This window comes from Bactrocera oleae, chromosome 3 (assembly GCF_042242935.1).
Source record: "Bactrocera oleae isolate idBacOlea1 chromosome 3, idBacOlea1, whole genome shotgun sequence".
In the NCBI taxonomy this organism is placed as follows: domain Eukaryota; kingdom Metazoa; phylum Arthropoda; class Insecta; order Diptera; family Tephritidae; genus Bactrocera; species Bactrocera oleae.
This window is the reverse complement of record NC_091537.1, coordinates 40,209,064-40,227,820: the sequence shown is the minus strand read 5'-3', so window position 1 is coordinate 40,227,820 and position 18,757 is coordinate 40,209,064. Positions and strand designations below refer to the sequence as shown.

At 32.3% G+C, this 18,757-nt stretch overlaps 2 long non-coding RNA genes across 3 annotated transcripts; both read left to right on the top strand.

The window, feature by feature from the left end:
* Window positions 1–3,029: 3,029 nt before the first annotated feature.
* Window positions 3,030–11,327, top strand: LOC138856135 (uncharacterized). Its single transcript, XR_011395188.1, has 3 exons — window positions 3,030–3,271; window positions 3,353–3,595; window positions 11,275–11,327. It is a non-coding gene; the product is annotated as an uncharacterized lncRNA (long non-coding RNA).
* A 4,727-nt stretch (window positions 11,328–16,054) lies between these two features.
* LOC138856134 (uncharacterized) lies at window positions 16,055–18,546 on the top strand. 2 transcript variants are annotated; one of them, XR_011395187.1, is made up of 5 exons: window positions 16,055–17,539; window positions 17,605–17,704; window positions 17,807–17,992; window positions 18,060–18,208; window positions 18,273–18,546. It is a non-coding gene; the product is annotated as an uncharacterized lncRNA (long non-coding RNA). The 2 variants fall into 2 exon arrangements; XR_011395186.1 differs by having other exon boundaries at window positions 16,057–17,704.
* Window positions 18,547–18,757: the final 211 nt, after the last annotated feature.

Below are 18,757 nucleotides of genomic sequence, written 5' to 3'. Positions count from 1 at the left end.
CGCTGATTATGGTTTTGTAAAATTTGCGAGTATCTCTTGAAATAAAACTTGCTTGTATAATTTCGAAAAACTTCACAATACAATTTTAAATAAACGCAACAATTTAGACTGTATTTCTCTAGGTAAACCAACATATTGGGCCACTGATCGGAGAAAAATATCCGACCTAATAGACTTCGCAGTTTAAAAGAAAATCGACCGCCAACTTGTATCAGCTATGACTGTTGCTGACTTATCCTTTGACCACTCGCCAGTTGCCTCAGAACTAGGCTAGCAAGCAAAGAAACAAACTGGCTTAAATACACAAAAATTTAATAGTAGTCACATTAACATCAGCCCAATATTAAACAGTAAAAATGATATTGACGAATACATTAATGAGTTCAATAACATATTCGCCTCCGCGGCAATCTTAGCAACTCCGAAGAGAAAAAATTCTATTACGAGCCCAAAAACAATAACAAATACCGAAATAGAAGATTAAGTATATAAAAGCACATAATAACTTTAAACCCCCAGCTGATGTGAGTTTAGCATAATCATGGACACACGTAGTAACGAAGAAAAGGCAAATTATATTGCAAAACATTTAAGTAAGGGGTTCCAGCCAAACTAACTAATAGTTTTATGTGGCCTAACTTAATCGAGAATGCTTTTGAAACTCAAGAGACTGTTAAAACATCAATACTGGAAGTTGTAATTGCGACTTAACAATTGAACCCGAAGAAATCTCCAGGGTATGTCCTTATTACACCGAAAATGCTAAAAGAGCTACCAAGAGTTGCACTAGCATTGCTCCCTGAACTCTTTAATGCCATTCTGAAACTAAGTTAATTTATAAACGCGTGGAAAAAGTCGCAGATACTAATGACAGCTAAATCAGGAAATGACCACACACAGACCAATAAGCCTACTATCCTGTCTTTCTAAATTATTCGAAGGAATTGTGTTATCAAAGATATCTCCTGTTCTCCATCGTAAAAAAGTGATACCAGAACACCAATTCGATTTTTGTGAAAAATATGGTGCTGTAGAACAAGTCAACCATATTACTAATGAAATAAGGAAGGCATTCGAGTTCTAGGAGTATTGCTGTGCAATATTTCTGGACGAAGCACAACGTTCGACTAGATTTGGCATAAAGACCTACTACTTAAAATGTATAAAACTTTACCTTTCCAATTCTACAACATACTCAAGTTATATTTGTCTAACAGACGGTTAATCCTGAAACAATCGGAAGTTATCACTCAGGAGTTTCCAGTAAAATCTGGTGTACCTCAAGGTAGTGTTTTTGGGCCTATGTTATACATCATATACACTGCAGATATCCCAGTAAATCGAAATGTACAAACATCAATTTTCGCGGACGACATAGCCATATTATGTCGTAATAAATGTCCTAAAAAGTATCAGAATTGATTTTGGACCACCTAATTATTGACGAAGAATGGTTGGCAAATTGGAGAATTAAAGTCAATGAGCAAAAGTGTAAACATGTTACATTTAAATTACGCCCACAAACCAGTCCTGCAATTAGATTAAATGGTATAAATATTATCCAAGCAAATGATGTAACACTTAGATAGAATGCTCACCTGGAAAAGACATATAGATGCCAAAATACATAAGGCTAAAACTAGATTACAAAGTACTCATCAACAACGAAACTATAAAGCCTATTTGGGTGTATGGTATTCAACTGTGGGTTAAGCCTGGAGTTGAAAGCAGCAGGACAAAGTACCTCACAAAACTGAGAAATCATCCCAACTCGTTTAGTAATTCCCGACTGCAGTGAAAAGATGTTCCAGCCTTCTAAGAAGAGCGCCATAGTTTGAGAAGGGCTCGGAGTTGGCTTAAGCTAACACTTTTATTTTAATTTTTTTAGGTTTAGGATTTGTAAACTTACTGTTAGGCTTAATCTGACCAGATACAGTAATAAATTTAATTATGTTAAAAAAGTAAATTAAGTTTTTATAATATTTGAATAGTTTATCTTTATTTCTAATATTTGTAAAAAGTTTTACAAAGCTAAGATCTACAAAACAAAACCCATTAAATCTATTGAGCCAGAGCTTCTTTGTAAATGATATTAGATGTTGTTTTATTTTTTGGCAACAAAATAAATTGACCCGCGGAAGACCAACTGGTACAGTTGGTCGTAAGTAAAACACGTCGACCCCTACTAATTTGAAGGTTTGGCCTTGGAACTTGTTAATAGTTATTGCGAAAGATGCCGTTTAAATGGATCAGTAGATTACTTGGGATCATCGGTATACTCGGTATGTGAGCTAGTTGAGCAGCTGAGCCTTCTATTCCTAAATAAGTAGCCTTGTCACATTGCACATGCTCGGAGGGCTTAAATTCCTCAAAAGCATGATTGGAATTCCAATTTTAATGTCAATTCATTATGTGGACTGCGTATTCGAGATTAGTCACTGTGTCCATTGATTTGTAATTTTTTACTTGCCTGAGAACTTATTGAATAATCAGATTGTTTACTTCGTTGACACTATCATTCCTAGGTGTCACTATTGCCTTAGAACACAACCAATGAAAGTCTTCTTCGTGACATCTGGATATCAGTATACAAGTATACAGCATATTAAAAATTTTGAACTATGGATTATGAGGCCTAGAGACTCATCTAGAATTTCTCCGTAAGTTTATATTTTCAATCAAAGTTCATAAGGGCACGATTTTAAGTATGTTTTGATGATTTCTATTCGCGTACCTCTGTTAATGATAAGAAGAGTCAGTCGGATATCTCCAGAAAATACTAATGTAATCCGGCTCATGAGAGCAGAGGAGTTTCTAATATCTGTTAATTTTTGCAAATAGAACATATCGATCGTTGCTCAAGATTTACTGAAAGCGGAATTTTAAAAGTTTAATGAGCAGATTTTCCATGATTTAGAAGTGTTACAACAATTCGTAAGTATAAAATTTGAAAGAAACGTTTTTCCGGTGCCACCTGGCGCACCCAAAAAATTCTATTATTCTATAGACAATAGTATTCGTAGCTCACACTATGTAAGGAATTTTTATGTTGTTGAAAAATCGTCGTAGACAAGCAAATGAAACTTTTCTCGACAAAGCAAGAACCGTAGAATATGTTATAGAAGGCGTTCCAGATTCCAAGTTTAATATGTCGATTGTATATCAGGATAGAAATATAGAGGTCTAAATCAAAATTATAAAATGATACGGAAATGTAACTCAGTGCATTCAAATGTGTAAAAGATGCGGCATCGCTAATTCGAGTACAAAGGTAAGAAAGGCAAATAATCCAGAGAACTAAAAATTTAAAATTTTCAGCCTTCTTTTAATAATGTAAGTCTCTCGTCTTTAGTGACAAAATATTGTCTCAAATTTGTCGAATTGAAAACGATCGATGTGAAAGCGTACATCATGATACCGTGAATTTGAATTTCGTTTATTATTTATGACAAATTGAATTCGAAGAAAAAAAATTCCATTGCAAACGCGTCGTGAAAATTATTCTTATTGTGCATATTTGGGCGAATAATAATCAAAATACAATTACTGTGTTAAATTATACCAATTTGCGACTATGATAATATTTGGAAAAGGGGTGAGTAGAAAAAATAATAATTAATATAAAAAATAAATTAGTGCATGTAAATTTGTGAAACTTTGTCGAAAACATGAAATTTATGATTGTGATCCCAGTAAGCTCCCTGGATTTTTCTTTAAATTGCAGCGAAAGCCATGTTAGTGATAGATATAATAGTGATAATTTAAAAATGATGAATTTAATGCAGAAATAACAAGTAAGAAGGGCTAAGTTCGGATGTAACCGAACATTTTATACTCTCGAAAAATCAAGTGGTATACTCGTTTTAGATTTCTTTGTGAATCTTGCCGCCTTGTTCTATGTTGACCGATATTTTCGGTAAAAAATCAACTATAGTCACTGGGGTCCACATATTCAGTACCTAGGGGCTTGAACAGTTTTGGTTCAATTTAGATAATTTTTGGTCACAAGGTGGCATTCTTTAAACGTATGATTCACGCAAAGATATAATCATTGTTGCTTGATTTGCATACTGGAAAGTGAAAAAATCAGATGGAATTTAAAATGATGTTATATTGGAAATAGGTCTGGTTGTTATCCTATTTCGCCCATTTTCGTATTATAACATAGAAATATGAGAAGCATTATGTACCGAATTTGGTTGAAATCGGTTATGCAGATCCCAAGATATGTGGTTTCACCTAAAAGTGGGCGGTGCCACGCCCACTGTCAAATTTTAAACGTGGTTCCTATAAAATCATCTTATACCATCACAGAGAATAAATTTAATTTCTCTGGCTTGTTTAGTGCTTGATTTATTGCGCTTTTAGTAGTTTTTAACAGTACCGTTATATGGGGAGGGGGTGGGGTTGTCACCCGATTTCACCCATTTCCACACCGTCGATAGAGATGCTAAAAAGATTTGTTCCCAGTGAATTTTGTTATTATAGCTTCAGTGGTATAAGAGATATGCCCATTAAACTTACTAGGAGCAGGACCACGCCCACTTAAAAAAAATGTTTAACTGCAGATGCTTCCCCCTAATGTGATCCTGTATACCAAATAAAAGTCTTGCATCTTGTTGTGGAGCTGAGTTATGACAATTTAATTGTTTTTGATTAATGGCATTTTGTGGGCGTGGCAGTGATCCGATTACACCCATCTGCCATACCAACCGTCTTACGGTACCAAGAAACATGTGTACCACGTTTCATAAAGATATCTCAATTTTTACTCAAGTTACAGCTTGCACAGACGGTCGGACAGGCGGACGGTCAGACAAGAAACATGTGTACCAAGTTTCATAAAGATATCTCAATTTTTACTCAAGTTACAGCTTGCAAAGACGGTCGGACAGACAGTCACCTGGATTTCAACTCGTCTCTTCATCCTGATCATTTATATATCTATAACCCTATATCTAACTCGATTAGTTTTAGGTGATACAAACAACCGTTAGGTGAACAAAACTATTATACTCTGTAGCAACAAGTTGCGAGAGTATAAAAACTTGGTTTTGGTATCTCACAACACAGTGACTGATCTGTTCCAAACATTGTCAAAAATACGTTGCACATATTTACCTTTAACGCCTAAAAGTCGGTACCAGCCGAAAAAGGTGAATATTCAAACGATTTTTTAAATATACTAGAGGAATTCAAAACCACTTCTAGAAAAATGAATTTCCTCAACTTGAAAATAACAATAACATACTTATAGTGTTAAATTATTCAAAAATTTAAATAAGAGACCGGGAAAATTTGGAATATCAATGATTTTTTGAAAGAATTTTGCAAAGAAGTAAATGCCAGAAATTTTTCATTCGTATATTTTGCTCCTGCTCCCGCTCGAGCTTTTGTTACAGGTGTGCAATCGCACACTGGAAAAAGTAGTTGTTCTAAATGTAATCAAGTGGGTAACTACAAAGACGAGTTTGTTTTTTATATTTAAAAAAAACATTTTAGAGTCAGTAAATTTCAAAATGGTTTCCCGATTCCAGTTATACCCGACGCACGTTGTAGATTTAGGTGTATGTAAAAAATTTTTTAAATCGTTGATTAAAAAGGCAACAAAGATAACAAAATAAATAGCATTTCTCTCTACTCTCCACTCCTTCAGAGTTTGGCCGATTGTGTAGAAGTTTAGATGAAATCAGCATTTGGAAAGTGACAGAGTTAAGGCAGTTCTTATTGTCCTAAAAGATTGCGTTGGTAGTGACCATATATTTGTTATATGTAAAACTTTAATACTTTTTCAAAATAAAATCTGTTTATTATAATATACATATAATCTTAAAGGAGCGGGTATTATTGCAAATTCCACCATAGAACAATTTATTGTATGTATGTGAAAAGAGAGGTGAAAAGAAAAAAAAATTAAGTCGTAAACGAAAAAAAATTGGTTATAAATCACCATACTCCTACTACGATCAAATTGCTTTTATTTAAGTAAATGTGGCGAGTATCCAGAACTGATATGTGGCCAGTATTACAATGCTCACCCCAACAAAATTAGTTTTTGCATTCATTTATACAATTTAAAAATCCTATAAATTTTCTTATCCAATTTGAATATATCGATAAAGATACTTTGTTACGCCCAAACCAAAAAAAGCTTTAAACTAAATGTGTGTCTATTTCTATCTATGTGTGTATTTCTATCTTAATAATTAATTGAGCATTTCAAAATGTCAAAATTCCTATTACGTTTTGAAGACAAACGGTTTGAGGGGCGCTGGTATTTAAGGACTCCCATTCTCCCATTTTCCACGTTATTTTCGTCTCCCCTACGAATCTGTCCGAAATAATGTTCAAATATAATATGCTTTGACAAGAGATTTATATTGTTCTAATATTTTCGAATACTTTGGTAGACAAAATCTCAGCCATGCATATGCGACACCTATTTAGAAAATTATTCATTACGAGCTGAAGGGTTGAAGTCAGGATTGCCGCAATTATCGATTAAATGGACTGCTTCAATCCAATAAGATTTGTGGGTTTTGTTTTGTACACCTCACGCTTGATATAATGCCATAAAAAAAAACTGGTTTTTTGATATAAATTTGTTCGGCGCAGTTCTGGGTGAAAAAACTCATTCAACTTCTTTAAAAAAAAGTGCCGCCAAAATTCCGTCTGAATTGCCTTTGGACGGAAATGACGGACTGCAAAGTATGGTACCGCTGCAGTATCCAAACCATTCACTCGGTATCCCAAACATTAATTTTTAAAAAAATTTGAATAATAACCTGCCAAATAAAAAAAAATTAGTCAATTACTCACACAGGAAAAAAGTTATAACGGTTGGTTTTAGTAGCACGATTCGTGCGCCACCCTGTATTTAAAAGCCCTTGATTCTTTGATAAAAGCAAATGAGTTCGTGATATTACGACCTTTACTACCATTAAATTTAAGGATTTATAATCTATATATATTGCTGAAAACCGGTGTAAATAAATGCACACCTATTTTCTCCTAAGTTGTACTCCTTAGATGAACTAAAGCTATTTTAGGGGCACACCTATTCTTTGTTGGGCGTCTTGCTCATGGAGGTGAAATATATCACTCCATTTTACAAGACGATCATTGAAACTCCAAATTGTTTGCCAAATAGCAAGAGAGCACTTTTTATGAGATGGCCTATCTTCTGTCACTTCTACAAACCGGGCAAAATGCACAAAATTTTACCTTTGGTCACAGACAAAATGCCTGAAAACCTCTCCCCTGAAGATGGATCAGAACTTCAAAACCAAATTGTTTTAAATCATCTCCTTTGCATGATATATGCACAAAAAAACTAAGCTAATGGTTGAGACCAAGGCTGCCCACCTATGCCTTGAATCATAACAAGAATAATAAAGAAACAAAAAAGTCGCTAAAGAGATAGGATGCAAAAACATCGAAGCAGTTGAACAAGTGTAAGAGAAGGTAAATAATAAAAAAAGAGATGAATATGCTATAGAAAAATTGAGAGAATTAAAGAGACTAAAGGTTCACAAATTAGTGGGCATAACAACAAAATTAAGTGAAGCGTTAAATAATTGAATGTGTTAAAAACCAAAATGATACCAATGTAAATAAAGCCATGAATATTATCAAAATTTATGAAGACCGAATCAAAAGAGAAGAGACACACAATGTTATAATCGAAACAGATTACGAAACCTTTTTAAAATAAATTGCGAAAAAAATAATAAAAATTGATTGGGATAATTGCAGAGCTTTTGAACATGTAAATTTATTTAGATGTTTTAATTGCTTAGGGTTTCAGCACAAAGCCAAAGAGTTCCCAAATAAAAAAGCATGTAGAAAATGCAGGGGATAGAATGATGCAAAGGAGTGTAAGGCATTAGATCCGCAAATTGTTACGAATTGGTGAATAAAAAGTTCTTAATGTTGAAGTGCATCACTTCGCATTTAGCAGAAAGTGTCCAGCATATATTCGTTACTTAAAAAGCAAAAAAATAAAAAAAATAGCAATTAAGTAAAAAATATGAGCTACAATGCATACACTTAAATATATGCAGCATCATTGCAAATATACAAGAATTGGAAAATCTTATTGTGACACATAAACCTGCTATATGACTATGCTCAGAAACATGTACTAAAAGTGATATTAAATAGTCAGATTTATATATTGTATACCATAATATAAAATATAATTAGGCAATTCACAAGCTTCGTCTTATGTCGTATTTCAATAGTCTTAAAAAATACGACACTTGTGAGCATCCCTTAATTGTTGTATGTCATAAAATGTAATATTTCTACACTTCACCAGCTGGTAATGAAAGATTAAGAACAGAAAAATGCCACGGGAAAGTGACAAATATAAAATTAAAGCTTCTTTATGATGAAACGGCAGCATTTTGGTTCACATTACAACCACTGAAACAACAAAATATTTTTATATTACACTTTTCTTCAACTTAATTTACCAGAATATCGTGGCTTCCTTCCATATTATTAAAGAAATTGATGAAATTTATTTATTTTATTAATTTTAGACACCTAAACGTCAACAATAAAAAAAAGTAAACAGATACGCTGATAGAATAGCACACTCAAAAAACATTCCTCGCCGTGTTGTATTTGTCGTATTTAAATTTTGTATTGGAAACAACAACCGTGTCGATATGACAGTCATAAAAAAATAAGACAATATGACGATATGACACAATATGACACCTTGTGAATACCCTAAATATAATTTATAATAAAAGTACGGATAACAACATTTGGTACGTAATTATAAAATTGAAAGAATGTACGGAAAAATTGTAAATTAGTGTCCTACATATATCATTCACGTAGCACTTTCGATTCTATCTGAATGACATTGTAAAAAATAAATTCGAAACCAGTGTTAATAACTTTCTAGTTAGAGACTTAAACATCAATATAAACAAAACCAGTACCTATAGTAAGAAACTAAATGATATATTTGCGATTATGGAAATGAGTCAAAAAATGTCGTTCAATACGCGTATTAAAGAAGCAACACATTCAAAAATCGATCTTCTATATGATAATTCTAATGACATTATTTGCTAAAACATGACTGCGCGCAAAATATATAAATATACTATATACTATACAACTTAAAATAAAAACTGAAAAACATTTTAAAATGAGGACGACTGAGACAATTGGCTCATAAGATCTGTATAATAAAGAAATTTAAATTATCTATTTCGTACCAGTAACTTTGTGACAATTGAAAAAGAAAACACAGAATGTAAAATAAGAACCTTCAATAACGAAATTTTTAAATGTATATCAAAATTAACATCTAAAAAAGTAGTGACAGTGAAATTTATGAATAAATCGTGTGACCGTGAACTTTCTCAACAGAATAAACTCAAATATAATATCTTTACTAAAGCAACTCAAACCGGAAATTAGGATATGTATAAATCAGTACTAAGAAATTATAAAAAATTAATAAAAAAAGAAAAAGTCAAAATACATGGAAATCAAAATTATACTGTGTAAAAATAATAATAAACAAACAAGCCATAAATGGTGAACATGAAAATATAGACAAGATTATTATGAAAGATAGATTAATAGAAGACAAGGCACAAACTGCAAATGAATTAAATAACTTTTTTATTAATAGCCTTATTGCAATAAATAGTAATATTAGCAATTTTGATTTGAACACCAATACAAATGAACAAACAAAGTCCTCCAAATTTAGTAAACTATCAGCTGATGATATTGTTCAAATTATGTTATTGTATGTATGTATTTGTGCAAAGATAATAAATAAAGGTATGAAAACTGGCAATATTCCTCAAAGATGGAAGATATCGACGATAATACCAGTGAAGAAAATGAAAAACACACACAAACCTGAATAGGCCCATAAATACACTTCCATGTAATGAAAAAATAATGGAAACCACCATCAAGAATATGCTTATAACAATAAAGAGAACAAATTAATAATAAAAGAACAATTGGGATTTAGAAGAAAGAAAGCTACATGAAACGGCACTAAATGTAATGATATCTGATTGGAAGGAAGAACACTATTGTAAATAGGAACCAAAATATTGCAGCGATTTTTTGCTTTTGAAACAGTAAATCGAGATATCCTGACAAAAAAACTTAAAAAGTTGAGAATACGTGAAAACGATGTTAAATGGTTATGTTCAAATAGGTTCAAATTAAATGTAACGAAAACAAAATACATGATTATTAATTGAAAAAATACAAACGAGAGAGATACTATTGAACTAAAGGTAAACAGTGAATGTAAACATCTCGGCATTATAATTGCTAATAAACCTAAATTCGATGAACATTTAAAGTTTACTGTACAAAACAAATTGGATTTATGAAAAGATCTTATAAATATGTATCTAGAGGGTTTAAGAAAAACTCTTTATTTATTTCCATCGATTTTTTTCATAGTACAGAACTCAAAAACTGAAATACTACAAAAACTACTAAATAGATGCATGAGTTTCATATAATATGAAAGGATAGATGCACCGATTAGTGAAATGCTTTTAAAATTTAGCTTATTAAGTATAAAACAGATAAGCAAAATCTATTTTGTAAAGGTTTTAAATATTATAATGAATTAAAAAATAATAAAAAAATTTTGCTGATATTGCTGTTTTTGAAATACGTCTTCATGAGTATTGTAAAACCTTAGATATAAGCTACACAAAAATTTATAAATTTATTGTAAAAATCTTTAAATGTAAATTGTACCCTAGGCTAAGGCCGTAAGAATAATAATAAGTACTGTTAAAACATTTGAAGCAATTCTGGAGATACCATTTTCATCACCATAATCTTCTTAATACTGCAAATTGGTATTCAGAGGCATTTCATCGCAGCTAATTGACACGTATTTCTGCTGCTAATCGTGCAAATTCGAATAAATTGTGGCAAAGTTCTTGGTGATGGCCAATAAAATAGGGCTTTAAATATCTGCAAACTAGAGGTGATAAGAAGTGAACTCCAAAGCTGTGGTTTTCAATTTCCTATCATGTCTATTACCGTGAAGACTACGGTTATTATTCGTCAAACTATTCCTCACACATGCAGCAATATGGCAATTTGCTCGATAATTGCCTATTCTTATTTTTTTTAAAAGGCAAACAGTTTTTTAGGATCTCAATCTTTCTTTTTTTCTCTAATTGTTTTTTTTTTTAATTCTGAACTACTATTCCTTTTTTTAGGGCTAACAATTTAATATAATTTTCATTTCTTCAGATTCGTAAAAACTACCTTTATCTAAACTACCACAGTCCGAAACTATCTCCACTTTTTCCACTAACAAATTTTTATCGGGGACTGCGAGAAGTCTTACAAATCAGTTCCATCGGAATCGGATACACCAAGAAGGTGCATCCATTTCCTCCGCCTAAAAAGCAAAAATAATTAAATAATATGTTATTATATAAAAAAATATTTAAATATATATAAAAATTTATATGACAATTGTTTAAATAAAAATTTAAGATATTTAAATAAATATCGAATTAGTCAATTATTTGTAGAATATAAATCATCGCACAAATACCAAGCGATTCCACCTGTCTCAGCAATAAACACAGTTTTCCACCTATATTTATAAATAAAAAAGTACATACGGGTACTGATTATACAAAAGACAGATGAGGTAATTAAAAGACGATCCCACTGTATGTCGGCTTAATTTCTGCTGAAAAAATATGAAAACAAATATACACAGTTACAATATATTAAATTATATTTGACCATTACTTCAGTTTTATATAATATTTATTACTCATAGTATGAATAACATTTAAAATTTATTTTTTTCGAATTTAAAAACAAATAGTTTCAAAGATTTTTAGATGGCGGTGGTAAGTCAAAATCCGAAAACAAATCACCCGGTCGCATAAATTTTGTGTATGCTTTTTTATAGTCACACTAGGTGTGCCTCTTAAAGCCTGGGACTATTATATAAGGGATATAGTGGGATAAGTATTTTTCACTATAAACTTATACTTTTTTATTATTTCCAACATTTTGTTTTTAATTCAAACCGAATTATTCACGTTTTCCACTTGAACACTTTTACATTATTCATAATAAACCCGGAATACGGGGATCGAAGTATACCATACACATCCATATCCATACTAACTGATATCATAATGTGCATGTAAGTATATTTGTTACGCTTTAACGCCGTAACCACGTAACCAATCATCTTGAAACATTGTACACATATGTCATATGGTGTTAGAAAAGACATAGGATATTGTTTGTAAAATAATTTCAAAACAAAAAAAAATTTTCGTATATATGATTGTTCGTCGAAAAATTTAAAAATGTAAAAAAAAAATTGCTGCTTAAGATGCACTTGCGTGGCATTTTCCTTCTGTAACACAGTTTTCATTAGTATTTGATTTTAATTTAAATTATAGAAGCTAATACTAACCTTTAGATCAAACATAAGTGGTCAGGAATGTTTCTATGAAATAAACAATAAAATAATAACTATATTAAAAACAATAATCAAAAACAACTAACCTTTGCAAAAATCTGTCCGTCCGTCAAAATATTCAAACATATTGCCAGTAATGCTATTGATCGTTGCGTAACAGTGCTGCGGTAGCTAATTTTAAACTACTTTTTAGGAAATAAATATATCTATCTTCCGTATTTTATACAATCATTTATTTAAAAAGTCGTCGACTATATATATAAAACCTAAACCTAGAACTGTATAAACATATAATATATTTTTATGTAAAGAGTTGTTAATAAAATATTGTACATATTTTCATCGCTAAATGATGAAATACTGAGACAGCTGTCGGGTATACCTATCGCATTTTACATATTGTAACGGATTTTTTGATAAATCGTCTACCTATAACTTACTCTTCAGTTCGATCACCGGATTGTTAAATAAAAGTCCCAATATAATGGCTATACACTTATTTTAATTTCTAATTCCAACCACTCAACACTTATTACTCTTTATAACTTATTGCTTATAGCTCTTTACCAAGCAGCACTCTAATTAGAACTTTGCTGCACAATTCGGTCGCCCTTATATAGAAGATTGTTACCAAAACATCACCCCTAGAACATTATGGAAACTACGTATTTCGCTATCTTGTTAGTTCTAGCAGTTTAAAGTTGAATCTACTTTATTCTGACATTCGCGTTCGCCACATTCCCTTCCACCTAAGTCTGATCGTCCTGATTAGACATATCTGCGGTGCCAAACGATAAAAGTCTTTCCGGATGAACCACCTTTATTTTATTCCTAGGTCTTCCAATGGTCTGTATTCGATACACTGCCCCATTTTTGTATGTATACCGGCCCGATAAGCCTTCAGCAACAAGGATATATGGGTATCCTAATTTTTTTGGTACTTGTACACAACTTTCCTCAAATATTCTTTCAATGTTCGAATGACCATGCCATCGGACTGCATATGTAGTGCAGTTGTACGGGTTTTCCGGATACCCAGTTTATGTTTCCTAATTTACTGAGCTTTATTTTAATTTCCCCAAGGTTTTAGTGATACCCATGTGTCGGATACTTGAACCGTTGTGTAGCTCGTTAAGAAATTTGGGAATTCTTACTTTCGAAACAATCATCAGAACTCGGGAGGTTTACCCATCTTCGCTTTCCCATACGCGATGCAAGCAGCCAGACACCAACTTTAAACTATTTCATTTTACCCAATATGCCTTTGTCACTAGTCTTTCTGCAGCTATTTCTTCTTTCGGGGGTTATTTATTCATCTCCAAACCATGTATTGCACATTTGAGATCTTACTGACATTTACGTAGTTCCTTCGGATCCCAGTCTGATGTTATTGTCATTTATTGAACATCTATAATATCTTCTCTAGTCTCAGCTTTTGAGCAATGCCAGTAATTTCTTTAGAGTTACACAATAAGTTCTTTCTGGATTGTTTATTTTCTGTAAATGAAACCATTTTCTCATGTATATAAATGACCTGTTTTCGAACTCACCCTACAGCAAAACCACTAGCATCTGTATCAAAAATAAGCGCCTGTCCTGGGACCGGGTATGCTAACATTGACGCAGTACTTACAGGTACACTCCATGGACCCGCTAATGGCGCTATCGCTCATTTCACGTATGGTTTGGCTTACAACTTTTCGTTTTGTTAGTGGAACGATTCGAGGAGTCTGGCGGATTGGTATTGCATCACCTGTGTTAATAAAATGTTTCACAACTCAAGGTTTTGCCTATTAGGAAGTTTGATGTAGATTCTTCTGTGGCTTCAACTAACCACAACTTGTTTGTCCCATAGTCTCCATCAATTTCTGCCCAAATAACTGCTTCTGACTTGGATGCAATCTGTAAGCTCTCTATTACTATCACTCGTCTAACGTTGTACTTGTTATCATAACCGAAGATAAATGGCACATCCATATTTGTATAAGTCATAATCCTGTTTTCCATAACAATTTTTATTCCTTGAAAAGGAATTCCATGATTCGATGAACTCCACGGATTTATGAGCATAAGCTAGTCGAGCTAACCTCAATCATTTTAGAAAACTAATGTAAAGACTCATTGGCTCTCTGGCGGCGATTTGGTAACTCGATTTGGAAGATCTGCTTTACCGTGCTCACTACCGTCTTTCTAATGCATCCATTAACGTTTCATAACTAGTCGACTTGCAGTTTGGAATAGTTTGTAATATCTCAGCTGCAGATACTTTTAATGCAACGAACAAGGCAGCTACTTTATCTTCAGCGTTCCAATTATTTGAAGATGGAGTCCGTTCGAATTGAAGCTTAAAAACAAAAAACGGAACTGTGCGGAGACGATCTTACAATTCATCTACTTCAGTTTTAATTTTGTCCCGCTCTTCCGAAATCTGTGAGTACGTTTCTGCTACTTGTGAGGTCCCTGCGATATCCATGCATCCTGCTCTTTCAACTGTGAGGACACCTGTGCTGACAATGACGTACAATTGAAACACATAGTCGTCATCATTAATGTTTTCTGCTTCCATCGCTTCTCGTAACTGTGATTGTAATTCGGACTTTCACCATTTGTTGCCAAACCACGTTCCTTCAGCACCTTTTTCAGTTTTGGAATCTTCAGATCGTTAAGCTTTGCCATTTTAAAACAATTCTCTATACGGGAATTAATTTGATAATCCCACTTCTGACACCAATTGTAACGGATTACTGGATAAATCGTCTACCTTGTAACTCACTCTGGAGTTCGATCACTGGATAGTTAGATAAAAGTCCCAATTTAATGGCTATACACTTATCTTTATTTCTTATTTGAACAACTTAACAATTATTACTCGTTATTCGACTTTGAAACTTGTTGCTTATAGCTCTTTACGAAGCAGCATTCTAATTAGGACTGTCCCTACTGCATAATCCGGCAGCCCTTATATAGTAGATTGTTACCAAAACATCGCCACTCGAACATTCTGGCAACTACGAATTTTGCTATCTAGTTAGTTCTAGTAGTTAATAGTTGAGAATATTTTGTTCTGGCATTAGTGTTCGCAACATTATGAATATATTATATTATATTATGAAGTCTACATACTATATTTAAAAACTAAGCCTAGAATTGTATATTAATATGGTAATTTATTTATGTAAAGAGTTGTTAATAAAATTTGTATATATTTCCATCCCTAAATGCTGAAAGATTAAACGTAAATAAAATATGCGATTAAAAAAATATATACTTAAATTACAGCAAACAGCGGCTCTGTAATTATCTCTTGATATATCTTACAATGATAATGCTTTGTTGTTCTAATGAATTATTATGACTTGTTATACCAAAACTAATAGTTAGTCAACTCATAGTTAAATATTTTGTTAACAGCATTAAACATCACTTTATAACCAAAATTGAAAATATTTATAAATAATTATTACATCGTTTTTCTGTTTTTGCGCAACCTCACCACCCTAACTCACTAGAAGCGGCCATGTTTATTGTGAACGGGAGATGGGAATGTACTGTGAATGGGTACTTTCGCTACTCTCTTTTACCATGCCATTACTGCCATTTTCTCTTATTACACTATTATACAACAAGTCATATTGCACTGAAGCTAATGTTGCCCAATAACTCTTGGAAGAATTCGTTCATTTGTTTGAAAATATTATATATACGGAGACCATTTAGTTAGTTACAATATACATACTTGTAGTTTACTCCATTTAGCTGACTGTACTAGACAATCTAGTCCTCTAGATAACTTTTCCGCTTATAAGTTTGAAAATTACATGCAATATTAAAAAAAAAATCTATAAATAAGCCCAATAAAAGCCTGCAGAAATTACATTTAAGGCTTGTAGAAAGAAATAGTGAAGATTCTAGTTGCAATTGTATTTCAAAAATTAATTAATTTAGTAGAGAATTTAAAAGAGAAGAGACTCTTATTGTTTTAGCCGAAAATAAGGTCCCATAAAAGTTATGAGTTGGAAACGTTGAGTAATATTTATGCTTCCATCATTGGCGTAACTCCACAGTTGCGCACCATATGACCATACTGGCTTGATGATTTGTTTGTATAAAAGTAATTTGTTATATATGGACTGGTTTGACCTTCGCCTAATTAACCATTCCATTTTCGACAATTTTCGGTTAAGTTTAATCGTTTTCATCTTAATATGCTCTTTCAGAAAAATCTCGAGGTGATATACGATTATAGCAGAGCACAATAATCAACCGGAAAACATAATTTTAATTTATGCATAGGGCTTTCGTACTGCTCCTTTTCGAATGCCTGCTCTTCCAGGGTTTTTCTATTTTAGATGTTATTTTATGAATTTTTTTATTGAAGAATGCTTGTTTCTGAAGCCTAACTGATGCGATGGGGTTAACTGGTTTTTAGCGATGATAGATTTCAATCTTTCGAGGATTAATTTTTCAAATAGTTTTGAGATTTGTTGAAGTAGTCATACTGGTCTATATGACGGGACTATGTGTGGATTCTTTTCTGTTGTAGGAATAATGACAACTTCTGCAACTTTCCAGAGACTTGGAAAATGCATCAGACGGATTAATGAATTGAGAGATAGGTGAGCTTTAATAAACTTTTGTGTGGTGATTGCTTCAATACTTTGGCTGTTATTTGATCGAATCCGAGTGCTTTCTTAGCTTTAAGCACTTTAATTTCATTTTTGAGATCACAAATTGAGCTACTGGAAATGAAATGCTGGGAAACGTACTTTCCTAGCAATAAAGAAGTCCATTGCATCGGATATTTTGTCGGTATCCGTTGGCCAGTAAGTTGGTGTTCCGTTCGATACAAACTCACATCCTGTTTCCCTGTCCAGAAATGTCTTCGAATCCCGTAAAAAGTACATGTGAATTTGTCGTTTTCGTTTTCAATTTATTTTTACGCAGTTGTTATTGTAAAGAAATTGACATAGAAGCGAAAAAAATTTAATACTTCTGGTTACTACAACTCAGAGGCAATATTCTCAAAATGACATGAAAACAATTTGCCTATGGATGGAAGCGGTAATGAAATACTATTTTAAATTAATTTTTTTATTTGTACTTTATTATGTTTATACCTGTTTTAGTCATTTTAAAAGCTTAAAAACTATTTCCACCCGACTAGAAGAATTGACTTCCAGAGTTTTTAATATGGAAAAGAAGATGGACATCTTTATGAAAGAAAATGTAAGTTTATATTTTTACGTATTGTTACGTTATTTTTGTTTATTAAGGTATCTTCTAACTCTACATATATATTCTCTTTTCGGATAATTGATAAAATCGAAGAAATGGCCGAACAAAAGACTGTCCGCGAATGCAAGTTCTAATTCGTAAAATTCACCATTCAGTATGCTGACTGACTGATGAAGAAGTCGATAATGCGCAAACTGAAATTTCATCCAACCTACCATTGACAACTCTAGCTGCATCTTTTGAAATGGACGAAAAAGCGAGGAATTTGCTACTGCAACGGTTAGTAATTTTACAATTTCTTCAATAAAAAATACTTAAACTTTTGCATAATATTTTCAATTTCCAGAAAAAGTTTGTTTTGAGGATAAAAGGCAGTTCCGAGAGTGTATATGATGTGTTGCGACATCTGTACACTGATGCATTTATTTAACTGAGATAGGAGGGGAGTGAAGCAACCACTATCAAAATTTCTACTGGTGTCCAACATATTACGTGGTAAATTTAATACGTACATATTTGCTTAAAGGGGTTTGTTTTAATTTGTCTTTTCATTTTGTAGGTTCTTTTATAACTTGTGGCCTGCGAATTTCGAAAAACAAATACGGAATTCCATCTAAATGAGCCATCATAGGTACAAGCAGAGGAGGTACAGGAAGCGAAAAGCAGTGGAGAAATCGAACGGAATAATGAATTAATTAAAAATAAATTTAAATAATTAGTCAGCAGTAGTATATATAAATGTATAAACTAAAACGAATTTAAATTTTACTATGCAATTACATTTTTGTTAAGAATACTAAAAAAATTATTTTAAAGTAAATTTAGTCGTAATATAGGAAGTTAATTTCTTAAATCGTTAAATTATAATTATAATACGATTATTATTAATTAAAATTTAAAAAAAAAAATATTTTAATTTAAAAAAATATATTTATTTATTTTGAGTTTCAAACCCTAGGCTGAGAGAATGGCAAGCGTGTGGTTTACATGCTAGGCTATTATGGAATGCATCGTCGCGCTTATCTGAAAGTGCCAGTTCGCACA